Source organism: Leopardus geoffroyi, chromosome D4 (assembly GCF_018350155.1).
Source record: "Leopardus geoffroyi isolate Oge1 chromosome D4, O.geoffroyi_Oge1_pat1.0, whole genome shotgun sequence".
In the NCBI taxonomy this organism is placed as follows: Eukaryota; Metazoa; Chordata; class Mammalia; order Carnivora; family Felidae; genus Leopardus; species Leopardus geoffroyi.
In genome coordinates, this window is record NC_059342.1 from 85655178 (window position 1) to 85668303 (window position 13126).

The 13126-nt window shown below is 46.6% G+C and overlaps 1 non-coding gene across 1 annotated transcript; it reads left to right on the top strand.

Annotated features, from left to right (window-relative positions):
* Positions 1-4109: 4109 nt before the first annotated feature.
* LOC123593956 lies at positions 4110-4216 on the top strand. Its single transcript, XR_006710630.1, has one exon. It is a non-coding gene; the product is annotated as a U6 spliceosomal RNA (small nuclear RNA).
* The last annotated feature ends 8910 nt before the right edge of the window (positions 4217-13126 follow it).

The following is a 13126-nucleotide window of genomic DNA, read 5'->3' on the forward strand; positions in this document are numbered from 1 at the left end:
TTCTCTAAATATCTGAAGTGACTTTGCATATAAGCTTTCTGAGTCATGGGCTCAGGAGTCAGAATATCATGGGTTCAAGTCCCAAATTAGCCATCTCCCGGGACTGTTCCATGCGAAGCCTCAAAAATGGTCGTCTATTGTTAGTAACAATTCATAAGTCAACATGCTCTACTTTAACAATAACACAAATGACTCCCAGAGAGGTGGAGCCACTTGCAGGAGAGCAGAATTCAAACTCGGGTGTGTCTGTCTCCGTTTGTTACCGTTTTCTCGGCAGCCTGACTTCACTGACTGGTTCTCTGCCAGGACCTTGGGCTGCATCCAGCACTGCATCCCCACCACTCTCCAGGGTGGGGAACGGCCCCCAGGGCTGTCTTGGCACACGTCCCTTAGGGGGTGGGAGGCCCAGGGCAGGCCTGGGCCCAGGCCGGGCTACAGGAGGCTCCCAGGTGTGGGGGAAGAAGGCGTCCTGGCCGTTCTCCAAGCACATTCGGAGCCAACCCAAGGGAAACCCCAATTCTGTCAGTGCCTGTACGCCTGGGGCACAAGCATTGGAGACATTAAATATTAAACATATCGGCTGGCTTCCAAGCTTGGTAATTAAAACTCTTATTTCATATTTTACAGAGGATGGACGGGGAGGTCATGAGGCTGCTCTAAGAGGTTTCATAGCTCCCTTGTTCACAGACGAAGTGGTTCTTCTGAGGAAAACCTCCCTCTCACTCAGGACCCAGGCTGCCCTATTTATAAAGTGATTTCCTGAGAGGGTGGGGAATGGAGGCCTGGAGGTCTCTAAGGAGGCACCATTCAGGGCTCCCAGCAGGGTCTTTCTACTTCGCCAAAATGGGTCTGTGTGCCTAGGAACCTGCAGAGGGCTCGGCCTCAGGCTCCTCACCCCTGCTGCAATGGCAGCCTGGGAGCTGGAGTTGGCTCTAGAAATGGGAAGGGAGAGGAGCTCCAAAGGGGGCGGACTGGAGGGAGGGCTAGAGGGAGGGGAGCCTTCCCTTAGCCTCTAGCGCCATCTGCTGACCAAGTGCTGAACTGCAGCTCTCCCAGAGGCCCGCTGGAGACCAAATTCTAGCTTTGCGCAAGGACTGGGAAAAGAGGGATCGAGGAAAATCAGACCTGGTGCTTCAGGGAACACTTTTAAAGCAAAATTTAGACTTGTGAATTGTTCGTGCCATCATTCTCCGGGGTCAAGGACATGGACTTGGATGTGTGTGGACATAACAGGATGTGTGTGGTCATTGTGGTCTGTCCTTTGAGTGTTCACTGTGCTGAGCACTGGCCTACGTGATTTGCACCGGTTATCTCCCTGTGGGTGCTGTTCTCACGTTGCACGCCCATTTTACAGATGTAAACTTAGGCTTAGAGAGGACCCCAAAGCCAGATTACCCCCCTGCCCTCACCCCCAGAGTCAATCTTTATTCAAGGCCCCTCTTTTCCACCTCCAAACAAACCAAGAGCCCTCTTCTTTGTCCCATAGTCATTGCTACCTCAAGCACCTCTCAGCTTTCCTTGGGCCACTGCAAAAGCTTCCTACTGGGATCTCCCACAAGGATTCTGATGCCTCCCACCTTGCCCTCTCTAATCTATTCTTCACAGAGAGCCATCATGATTTTAAGACGTGAGTCAGATCACACCTGTCCCTTGCTCAAAAACGTTGATAGCTTCCATTGCCTTTTAAATAAAATCTAGGGGCACCTGGGTGGCTCGGTCAGTTAAGTGTCGAACTTTGGCTCAGGTCACGATCTCACAGCTCGTGAGTTCGAGCACCGCATGGGGCTCTCTGGTGTCAGCGCAGAGCCCACTTCAGATCCTCTGTCCCTCCCCTCCCGCCCCTCCCCCACTAGCTCTCGCTCTGTCTCTCAAAAACAAATAAACACCCAAAAAACTAAAATAAAATCTAAGCTCCTTGCCATACTCAAAAAAGCCCAAAGAGTCTGGAGGGGTGCCTGGTTGGCTTGGTTGGTAGAGCATGTGACTCTTGATGTTGGGGATGTAACTTTGAACCCCATGTTGGGTATAGAGATTACTCTAAAAAATTAAATCTTAAAAAAAAAGTAAAATCTTAAAAAAAAAAAAAAAGCCCTAATGGTCTGGAGGTGGGTTCTCACCAGCCCCATTCATACCCCTCTTCCCTTCTCCCCCTCAGTGCTCCAGCCATGAGGGCCCTCAGTTCCTCAAACATGCTAAGTTCTTTCTGACCTCAGCCCTGTTGCCAAGGCTGTTCACTCTGCCCAGGGGGCTGTTCCCTTTACTGCTTCTCCCCTAATTGAAAATTCTCTATGTCATGGGCACTGTTCACAGAGGTCTTAGAGGTGGCCTAGTTACATCTTTCCTTGCCCAGGTCACATCAGATGTAGTCTCACAGGATGCTACATCAGGATGAAGTAGAGAACCAGGAGGTTGGCTAGCCATATAAAACAAAACAAACAAACAAAACAAAAACACACAGAAATCCACTTGAATTGGCTAATGCCCCAATTCCATTTTTCATACACTGAAAATCAGAAATCCTGTCAGAGCCCAGAGGACCTGGAATCAGGAATGAGAGATCCTCTGGGAAATGAGTGGCCTCCTCTTCTTTCTCCCCTCCTTCCTCCCCCCCCCCCCCATATAAACACTTTCAGTTACTGGAATACAGATAGACATATAGTTCAATGAAATAGAATTGAGAGTCCAAGCATAAACTTACATGTTTATGCTTAACTATTCTTCAACAATGGTGCCAGGACAATTCAATGGGGGAAAGTTTAACCTTTTCAACAAATGGTGCCGGGACAACTGGACATTCTACACGCAAAAGCATGAAGTTGTACCCCTACCTCACACCATATACAAAAATTAACTGAAAATTGATCCAAGACCTCAAAAGAAGAGCTAAAACTATAAAACTTTTTGAAGAAAATGTAGGTATAAATCTTCATGACCTTGGATTAGGCATTTGTTCCTTGATAACACCCAAAGCACAAGCAACTGAAAAAAAAAAGCGGGGGTGGGGAATTGGACTTTGTCAAAATTAAAGCTTTTGTGCTCCAAAGGACACCATCAAGAAAGTGAAAGTATTTGCAAATCACATAAATGATAAGGATATAGTATCCAGAATATTAAGAATTGTTATAAATCAACAATAAAATGGCAAATAAGCCAGTTGTAAAATGGCTAAAGGGTCTGAATAGACATTTCTCTAGAGAAGTATACAAATGCACAATAAGCGCATGAAAAGATGCTCAACATCATTAGTCACTAGAGAAATGTAAGTCAAAACCACAAATTACACCCACCAGGCTGGCTACAATAAAAAAGACAAAAAACAAATGTTGGCAAGGATGTGGAGGGATTGGAACTCTTCTATCCTGCTGGTGGGAATGTGAAATGGGGCATCCACTGCAGAAACATTTGGCAGTTCCTCAAAAACTAAGCACAGGGGTGCCTGGGTGGCTCAGTCGGTTAAGCGTCCAACTTCGGCTCAGGTCACGATCTCATGGCTTGTGAGTTTGAGCCCTGCGTCGGGCTCTGTGCTGACAGTTCAGAACCTGGAGTTTGCTTTGGAGTCTGTGTCTAGCTCTCTCTCTCTGCTCCTCCCCCACTCACGCTCTGTCTCTCTCAAAAATAAATCTTTTTAAAATTAAAAAAAAAAAATTGGGGTGCCTGGGTGGCTCAGTCGGTTAAGCATCGGACTTCAGCTCAGGTCATGATCTCGCGGTCCGTGAGTTCGAGCCCCGCGTCGGGCTCTGGGCTGACGGCTTGGAGCCTGGAGCCTGTTTCAGATTCTGTGTCTCCCTCTCTCTCTGCCCCTCCCCTGTTCATGCTCTGTCTCTGTCTCAAAAATAAATAAACGTTAAAAAAATTTTTTTTTAAATTAAAAAAAAAATTAAGCATAGAATTACCATACGACCCAGCAATTCACTTCCAAGTATATACCCAAGAGATCTGGAAACATGTGATGTCCACGCAAAACTTGTACATGCCCATGCTCTGTGGCAGCGTGATTCTTAATAGGCAAAAGGCAAGCAAATGGCTCTTAACAGATGAATGGATAAACAAAATGTAGTGTGTCCATACAATGAAATATTGTTCAGTGATTTTCTTTAAAAGTACCAATGGTGCTCACTTCAGCAGCACAAATACTAAAATTGGAACAATACAGAAAAGATCAGCATGTCCCCTGCACGTGGATGCCATGCAAATTTGTGATGCATTAAAAAAAAAAAAAAAAGTACCAATATATGTGACAACATGAATGAACCTTGAAGGCCTTATGCTAAGTGAAAGCAGTCAGACACAAAAGGCCACATATTGTATGAGTCCATTTATGTGAAATGTCTAAAACAGGCAAATTCAAAGAGACAAAAAAGTAGATTAACAGTTTCCAGAGGCTCAAGGAAGGAAAGGATGGGGAGTGATTGCTAATGACACGGGGTTTCTTTTTGGGGTGATGAAAATGTTCTGGAATGCAATAGTGGGGATGGTTGCACAACTTTATGAAGGTGCCGGAAACAGTTGAATTGTACACTTTAAAAACATGAAGCTTACGGTATGCAAATTATATCTCAATTAAAAAACAAAACAAAACAAAAAACTCCCATGGTCCCCGTGACTTTTCACCATCTAACCCTTGCTTACCCTTCCAGCTCTACCTCTGGCTGGTCCTTCCACTGATCCCTTTGCTCAGAGAGGCAGAAACTCTAGAATGATTTTTTTTTTTTAAGAGAGAGCATGACTGGGGGGAGAGGGGCAGAGCGAGAGGGAGAAAGATGATCTTAAGCAGACTCCATGCTCAGTGCAGAGCCCAACGCAGGGCTCGATCCCAAGAACTGGGACCATGACCTGAGCTGAAATCAAGAGTTGATGCTTAACCGATTGAGCCGCCCAGGTGCCCCTAGGAGTGATATTTTAAAGAAAGGATTTAATTTTGAGATTTGACCTTAGACTGTAGACATGAACGAGCAGATTTTCTTTATTTCTTTATTTTTTTAATTTTTTTTTTAATTTTTTTTTCAACGTTTATTCATTTTTGGGACAGAGAGAGACAGAGCATGAACGGGGGAGGGGCAGAGAGAGAGAGGGAGACACAGAATCGGAAACAGGCTCCAGGCTCTGAGCCATCAGCCCAGAGCCCGACGCGGGGCTCGAACTCACGGACCGCGAGATCGTGACCTGGCTGAAGTCGGACGCCTAACCGACTTCGCCACCCAGGCGCCCCTATTTTTTTAATTTTTAAAGGTTATTTAAACCCAAGTTAGTCAACATACAGTGTAATAGTGATTTCAGGAGAATTTAGTCACTCATCACTTACATATAACACCCAGTGCTCATCCCAACGAGTGCCCTCCTTAATGTCCCTCATCCATGTAGCCCACTCCCCCACCTCCTAGTTTTCTGGATTTAAGAGTCTCTAATGGTTTTTCTCCCTCTCTCTTTTTATCTTACTTTTCCTTCTCTTCCCCTGTGTTCATCTGTTTTGTTTCTTAAATTTCACAGATGGGTGAAATCATATGATATTTATCTTTCTCTGACTGATTTGAGCAGTTTTTCTGAGTCTGGGCCGGCGTCCACATGGGAGCCTCAACAGCGCCAGAGTAACCTGGCTGCTGCTTCATCCCCGCCCTCCTAACTTCACAGAAAGTTCTAGCAGAGCCAGCCTGTCAGAAGGGCATTCTGAGCAATGCAGCGTCAGCTTAGCTAAGCTGGCTCAGCACAGAGCCCCCCACTGCTCTTCTCACCCGCTCATCCAGACTCAACCCTTAAATCTCAACTGCCAGCACGCGGTGTCTCTGGCCCTTCCTCCAGACTTGGGCGGGTCCCTCATCTGGCCGCCATTCAGTCCTGCATATGCGTCTTTATGTGACTGTTTTCCCATGGACGGCAGTAAAATGACTAGAGCAATGGGCATCTTCTTCTATTCTAACAAAGGTGTTCATAGGCTGTCACAGGGCTGGCTGTGCTTCCTTTTTCTCAAGGGATGGTGGTTCTTTCTGGACCTTGGGCCCCAGTTGGCAGGGACCACATTGGAACAACTCATCGTGGGGTCCCCAACATTTAAAATGAGGCCTGGCCCACAGCAGGCACTCAATGTTTATAAAACAAAGGAATAGGGACACCTGGGTGGCTCAGTCGGTTAAGTGCCCAGCTCCTGACAGCGGCTCAGGTCATGATCTCACAGTTCGTGGGATCAAGCCCCACATGGGGCTATGTGCTGACAGTGTGGAGCCTGTTTAGGGTTCTCTCTCTCCCTCTCTCTCTCTCTGTCCCTTCCCCACTTGCACTCTCTTTCTCTCTCTTTCAAAGTAAATAAACATGAAAACTAAAAAAAAAAAAGGGGGCGCCTGGGTGGCTCAGTCGGTTAAGCATCTGACTTTGGCTCGGGTCATGATCTCGCGGTTTGTGGGTTCGAGCCCCACATCGGGCTCTGTGCTGACAGCTCAGAGCCTGGAGCCTGCTTCCGATTCTGTGTCTCTCTCTCTCTCTGCCCCTCCCCCTGCTCATGCTCTGTCTCTCTCTGTCTCAAAAATAAATTAAAAAAAAAAAAACATTTAAAAAATTGTTTTAAAGAGTAAATCAACATGAAAAACCCCGCAAAGTTATAAATATCTAGGAGACGAAACAGGAGTAGCAGGAATATGGTGGAGCTGGGGGCCTCAGGCAGACGGAAGAGGCTGCACAGCAGGGCAGTTCAGAACACGGGTTCAAGAGCCAGGCTCCCAGCCCAGCCACTTACCAGCTGTGTGATCTCCAACAAGGTACTTCACTTCTCCGTGCCTCAACTTGCTCATCTTTAAAAAAGAGATAAGAGGGGCATCTGGGTGGCTCAGTCAGTTGGGCGTCTGACTCTTGGTTTTTGGCTCAGCTGGTGATCTCACAGGTTGGAGAGTTTGCGCCCCACATCAGGCCCCATGCTGACAGTGTAGAACCTGCTTGGGATTCTCTCGCTCTCCCTTGCTCTCTGCCCCTCTCCCACTAGAGCACACGTGCTCTCTCTCACACTCTCTCTCTCTCTCTCAAAATAAATAAATAAATTTAATAAAAATAAAAATAAAAAGAGATAAAAATAGCACCTCCCTCAAGGGGTTAGTGGAAGAATTCATTGGGCTAATGTTAGCAAAATGCTTAGCAGTACACAAGTGTTTGTTGATAGATAGATAGATAGATAGATAAACAGGTAGATAAATGAAGGAAAGGCCAATCACTCCGTTTCTCTCTCAAAGCCAGAGTGAAAGGCAATCCCTCTAGGGAAGCTGCTGCTGGGGTTCCCCATTTGAGCAGCTGGAAGGCAAGGTGGCACTTCTGTAAAAATACAGAGGTTTAAAGCACCAAGACAAACGCCCACACTGGTAAGAACATCTAGACTAGAGGGTGTTGCATTAGCATACTGTTAGTTAAGGAATTATAGCTCTTAGGGTACCAGCTTCTGCACAATAAAATGATTTTTAAAACAACATTTTAAAAGGCTGATTAAAACATAATGCTCTGTTTAGTTACTGCCACAAAATGTTTCATTTGCAAATGATAGCCTAGCGGATTTAATTTACTTTCTGCTGACACCCGTATTAGATGTGATGGACCAGGCAGGCTCGGCAAAGGCTGCAGGCTGCAGGCTCCAGAGTGGTGGCGTGGGGATGTGAGCTGGTGAGCATTTTGGGAGACGGTGGCAGGACCAGGCCTCCCCCCACCCCTGGGCCCTGAGGGCCTCCCAGTGGCCTGCACACTAGTCTTCCCCATGGAGGGACCTGGGGCTTGGTAGAACACCACGTGCTGGGAACACAGACTGAAAACTTGTTTTCCCAGGACCAAGTTCAGCCAACTGATTAGTGACCTCGCTCACATCATGATTTAAAAAAAAAAAAAAAAAAAAAAAAAAAAACAAGCCGACATTTACAAACCCAGAGATGTCACTTAAAAATCTGGCTGTTCTGCTACTTGGGGAAAATGGGAAAAACCAGCAGCACTGCACTGGTGTCGTCATGGCAACAAGAAGCTGGCATGTGAGAGGTCACGTGCTTTCCAGTTTGTCACAGTCCCTGCCATTCCCACTGTCTCCCCAGCCGCCAAGTCCAAGTTAGGGGCCTCCTCTCTGCGACCACAGCCCTTAGCTCCCACGCTGTACCGAAATTGCCTTTTTACTTCTCTTTTCCTGCTATACTGCAGACTTCGTGAAGGCAGGAATTGTGGCTGCTCCGCTCCCCACTAGATCCCATAGCCTGGTGTGGGGGCTGGAATATTGCAGGCCCTCAAAAAACATTTACTAACTGCATCAATTTCCTATTGCTGCCACAACAAATCACTACAAATTTAGCAGCCTAAACACCACAAATTTATTATTTTAAAGCTCTGTAGAGCCATCCTGTAGAGAGAGGGTAACAGTCAAAAGTCTATCTGACATGGATCTCACCCTTCCTAGAAGTTCTAGGGGAGGATCCATTTCCTTGCTGAGGCTGTTGGCAGGATTCAATTCCTTGCAGGTTATGGGACTGACAGTTTGCTCGCTGGCTGCCAGCCAAGGACCATTTCCAGCTTCTGGAGGCCACCCACATTCCTTGGCTTGTGGCTGCCTTCCTCCAACATCAGAACTAGCAAAAGCGGGTTGAGCCCCCTCTAATGCTTCAAATCTCTCCTTTTTCTTCTTCCACCACATCACAGGCCCAGGCAAGAAAGGTTTTTCACTTTTAAGGACTCATGTGATTAAATTGGGTCCACCCAGATAATTCAGGTTAATCTCCCCACTGCTGGGTCTTCAACCATCATCACACCCGCAAAGTCCTTGTTTCCACGTAAGGTAACATACTCGTGGGTTCTGAGGATTCAGACGTGGACATCTTTAGGGAGCTGTTTTTCTGCCTACCATGCTAATGAATGAAAGTTATTGAAACATCAGCCGGATGGAGAAACAAGCAGGAGAGGTGTACCCGGCACAGTGTGCTACCTGCTCACAGGAAGGTGGAGGAGTGAGTTAGTGGTCCACAGGGAGGGTGGGGACTTATGGGAGGCAGGAAAGGAAGACTTTTCTCCATCAAGGTAAGGATTACAGTACAACCCTCTGGGGCCAATGAGGAAGCTGGGTCAGGAAGAATTAAAATCCCAGGCAGAACAGCAAGGATGTGGGTTTCACTTCCCTTGGACTAGAAATTTATCTTCCCAGTTATAAACCAGATTTCAGTTAGACTCCTGGCCCTTTAATGCAAATATGGTCAGGGGCACCCATGGGGCTCAGTCGGTTAAGCGGCTGACTTCCGCTCAGGTCACGATCTCATGGTTCATGGTTCATGGGTTCATGGGTTCGAACCCCATGTCGGGCTCTGTGCTGACAGCTCGGAGCCTTCTTCGGATTCTGTGTCTCCCCTCCCCCACTCACGCTCTGTCTCAAAAATAAACATTAAAAAAATTTTTTTTTTAAAGAAAGGCACTTATTTGTATAGGAAAACAGAGGAAATCAGAGCATGAATAACAGGAATCAAAGAACAAATAAAGGAAGAACTTATGTATAGGATGAAGTTGGTAGAAAAGAGGTCAAGCAATGACAATCCATGTGATTTGCAAGGAAAAAAAATGGGTACTCGACTGTAGAGCACAGTAGATTAAATGGTGCTGAAAGGGATAGTGTGAATAATGAAGTACTTTTTACGAACTGCTTCCAGAGCAGGAAGAGTTACATTCTGAGATTAGAGGATGTGGACCAACGACAGAATTAAGACCAAAGAAGCAAAGAAGTTAATGGCAAAGAAACCCTCAACCTCCGAGAAGCAGAAAGAGTAGATTCTCCACAGGAGGAGGACTGGCTGGGCCTTGTCCTGACTCAGGTACCTCATGAGGCACCTGCTCCTTGGGATTCTCCTGGTCATCTCACTCTTCTCACTGGTTGCACCCACACCCTTCATAAAGTCAAGCCCAGATACTCCAGGCTTAGAAGATGGGCATTATCAGCAAGAGAGAAGAACCTACAAGAGCCTGTGTAAAAGTGTGTGTGTGTGTGTGTGTGTGTGTGTGTCTTAAAGGAAGCCAGTCAGTTTTTTTGCCATTGAAACAGTTCTACAGGGGCGCCTGGGTGGCTCAGTTGGTTAAGTGCCCGACTTCAGCTCAGGTCATGTTCTCATGGTTCATGGGTTTGAGCCCCCCAACGGCCTGTGTGCTAACAGTGTGAAGCCTGGAGCCTGCTTTAGATTCTATGTCTCTCTCCCTCTCTCTCTGCCCCTTCCCTGCCTGTTCTCTCTCTCTCTCTCTCTCTCTCTCTCTCTCAAAAATAAAATAAAATCATTAAAATACAAATATGATCAGCTGAAAAGCACCACCTCCTCTCCCGTGGAGAGCTCAGGGTGCTTCTAAGGCACCTGCAAGTAGCCAGGGTGTACCTCTCACTAGTAACCCCTGGATCTAAGTGCCAGGTTATGCTGAATTTGTGCTATTTCTATCCCTGTACCTCGCTGTCTCCAGAGGAACTTGACGGTTCCTTTGATGTACACACACACAGACACACACGCACACACACACACACACACACACACACCCCATTCCTGCAGAGCCTTTGTGGGTCTAACAGAATTTATTGAAAGACTAGGATGACAGGGGTGGGGGTGGGGGGTGGGGGTGGGGTTGGTTAACATCACAAGCATCCAAGCAAAAAAGTCCTTAAATTCACATATTAAATGTCCTTTATCTTAAACGAAATTTCATGCTTCCTGCATCAGAGATTTCTCTGTAGCCACACCACAGAGCCATACCGTCATGCTGTCTCCTCTATCCTTTCCTTCTTGCTCTTTACCCCCCCTCCCCTGGATGGGCCCCTCTGAATTCTCCCCATTCTGGGATACAGAGTAATGACGATATGTTGTGCTATTGGCCCTAATTCTAAACCCCTCCCTTATCCCTTTACCAGGTGAGTTTGCAGCTCCCGCCTCACTAGAAGTGGAGTGCACTTTCCTACCCCCTGACTGTGGGCTCAGCCACACGACTTGCTGTGGCCCGTGGGATGCGAAAGGAAACGATAGAGGTAAAAAAAAAAAACAAGAAATGTGTTTGCACGGTGCAACCAGTTGCACGTCTGTATTTCCTGAGAAGCGTTTCCCCTGGGTAGCTACTGTCCCTTCAGCCAGGCGCAGAATGAAAATACATGGGCCGACCTGAGCCCAACCTATAATGAGGAGCCACACCCAGATGGACCTCCAGCTTGAAGCAGAGTTGCCCAGTTGAGTCCAGCTTAAGTGAGCCACCCCAGAGCTGACCTGCAGACACATGAGTGAGGATAAATGATTGTTGTTTTAAACCCCTGAGTTTTGGGGCGAGTTGTTTTGCAATAATAGCCGACCAGTACAGTCATTAGCTCTGGAAGTGGGGGGGGGGGGGGGCGGGATGGGTTGCCATCACAAAAACCTCAACTCTGTGGCATTGGGTTTGGGGCCGGAAATAAGTAGCAAGGAAACACTTACAGAGGCCTGGAAAATGGTGGGGAAACTCTTGTAGGAGACAAGAAAAGGCACCCCGTGTTAAGTAGTGAGAGACAGCTCATAAAACGGTTGTACACGATGAGGCGAATAGCAGCAAATTTGCCTAAAGGACTTTTAGAGTTGGGGGAAGACATCTAGAGGCAAAAGGTGGAACATAGGGCTTTACTGCTACTAGATACATGTAAAAAGGTCCTACCACAAGAAAGAGATACACTCAACAAACTGCGGTACATCCATATAATGGAATACCACTTAGCAATAAAAAGGAATAAACTACCAAAGCCACAGCAACATGGATTAATCTCAAATGCATTATGCTAAGTGAAGGTTAAAAAGGCTATATACTAGGCACTCCTGGGTAGCTCAGTCGGTTGAGTGTCTGACATCGGCTCAAGTCATGATATTGGGGTTCGTGAGTTCGAGCCCTGCATCGGGCTTGATGTTGTCAGCGTGGAGCCTGCTTTGGATCTTCTGTCCCCTTCGCTCTCTGCCTCTCCCCCGCTGACACTCTCTATCTCAAAAATAAACGATGCCCTTTTTTTAAAAAAAGGCTACATACTATATCATATACGATTCCGTTCTGGAAAAGGCAAAAGTATAGGGACAGAAAACTGTTCAGTGGTTGCCAGGGCTGAGGAGTTGACTACCACAGGGCATTAGGGAATTTCTCCAGTGACTGGATCTCTTCTACTTCTTGATCATGGTGGTAGTTACATTACCGTATGCGTTTGTCAAAAATCATATGACTATACTCCAAAAGGGGTAAATTTAACCATAAATTGTACCTTCATTAAAAGATGCGAAGATCGGGGCGCCTGGGTGGCGCAGTCGGTTAAGCGTCCGACTTCAGCCAGGTCACGATCTCGCGGTCCGGGAGTTCGAGTCCCGCGTCAGACTCTGGGCTGATGGCTCAGAGCCTGGAGCCTGTTTCCGATTCTGTGTCTCCCTCTCTCTCTGCCCCTCCCCCGTTCATGCTCTGTCTCTCTCTGTCCCCAAAAAAATAAATAAGTAAACGTTGAAAAAAAAAAAAAAAAAAAAAAAGATGCGAAGATCTAGGGGCTCCTGGGTGGCTCAGTTGGTTGAGCATCTGACCAGCTCAGGTTATGATCTCATGGTTCGTGAGTTTGAGCCCCATGTCAGGCTCTGTGCTGACAGCTCAGAGCCTGGACCGTGCTTCTGATTCTGTGTCTCCCTCTCTCTCTCTGCCCCTCCCCTGCTCGCACTCTGCCTCTATCTCTCTCAAAAATAAATAAGCATTTAAAAAATTTTTAATTTAAAAAAAAAAAAAGGAAAGATCTATCTGCCCTAGTCATGATAACATAGATTGTGCTAAAATAGTAAATACTCAACTCCAAAGTTTTAGAAGCTTATAGCTTCCAAAACATATCTCTTCATTGCTCTCTATTTTTATCTCTGGTTACCCTCTGCTTCATGCTATCTTTACTCTAGGACATATTTTGTTGTTGTTGGTGGTGGTGGTGTTTTTAAAGACACACATTTTTTTCTTTAATATTTTATTTATTTTTGAGAGAGAGAGAGAGTGAGAAGGGGTGGGGCAGAGAGAGAGGGAGACACAGAATCTGAAGCAGGCTCCAGGCTCTGAGCTGTCAGGACAGAGTCCAATGTGGGGCTCGAAGCTACGAATCGTGAGATCATGACCTGAGCCGAAGTCAGACACTTAACCA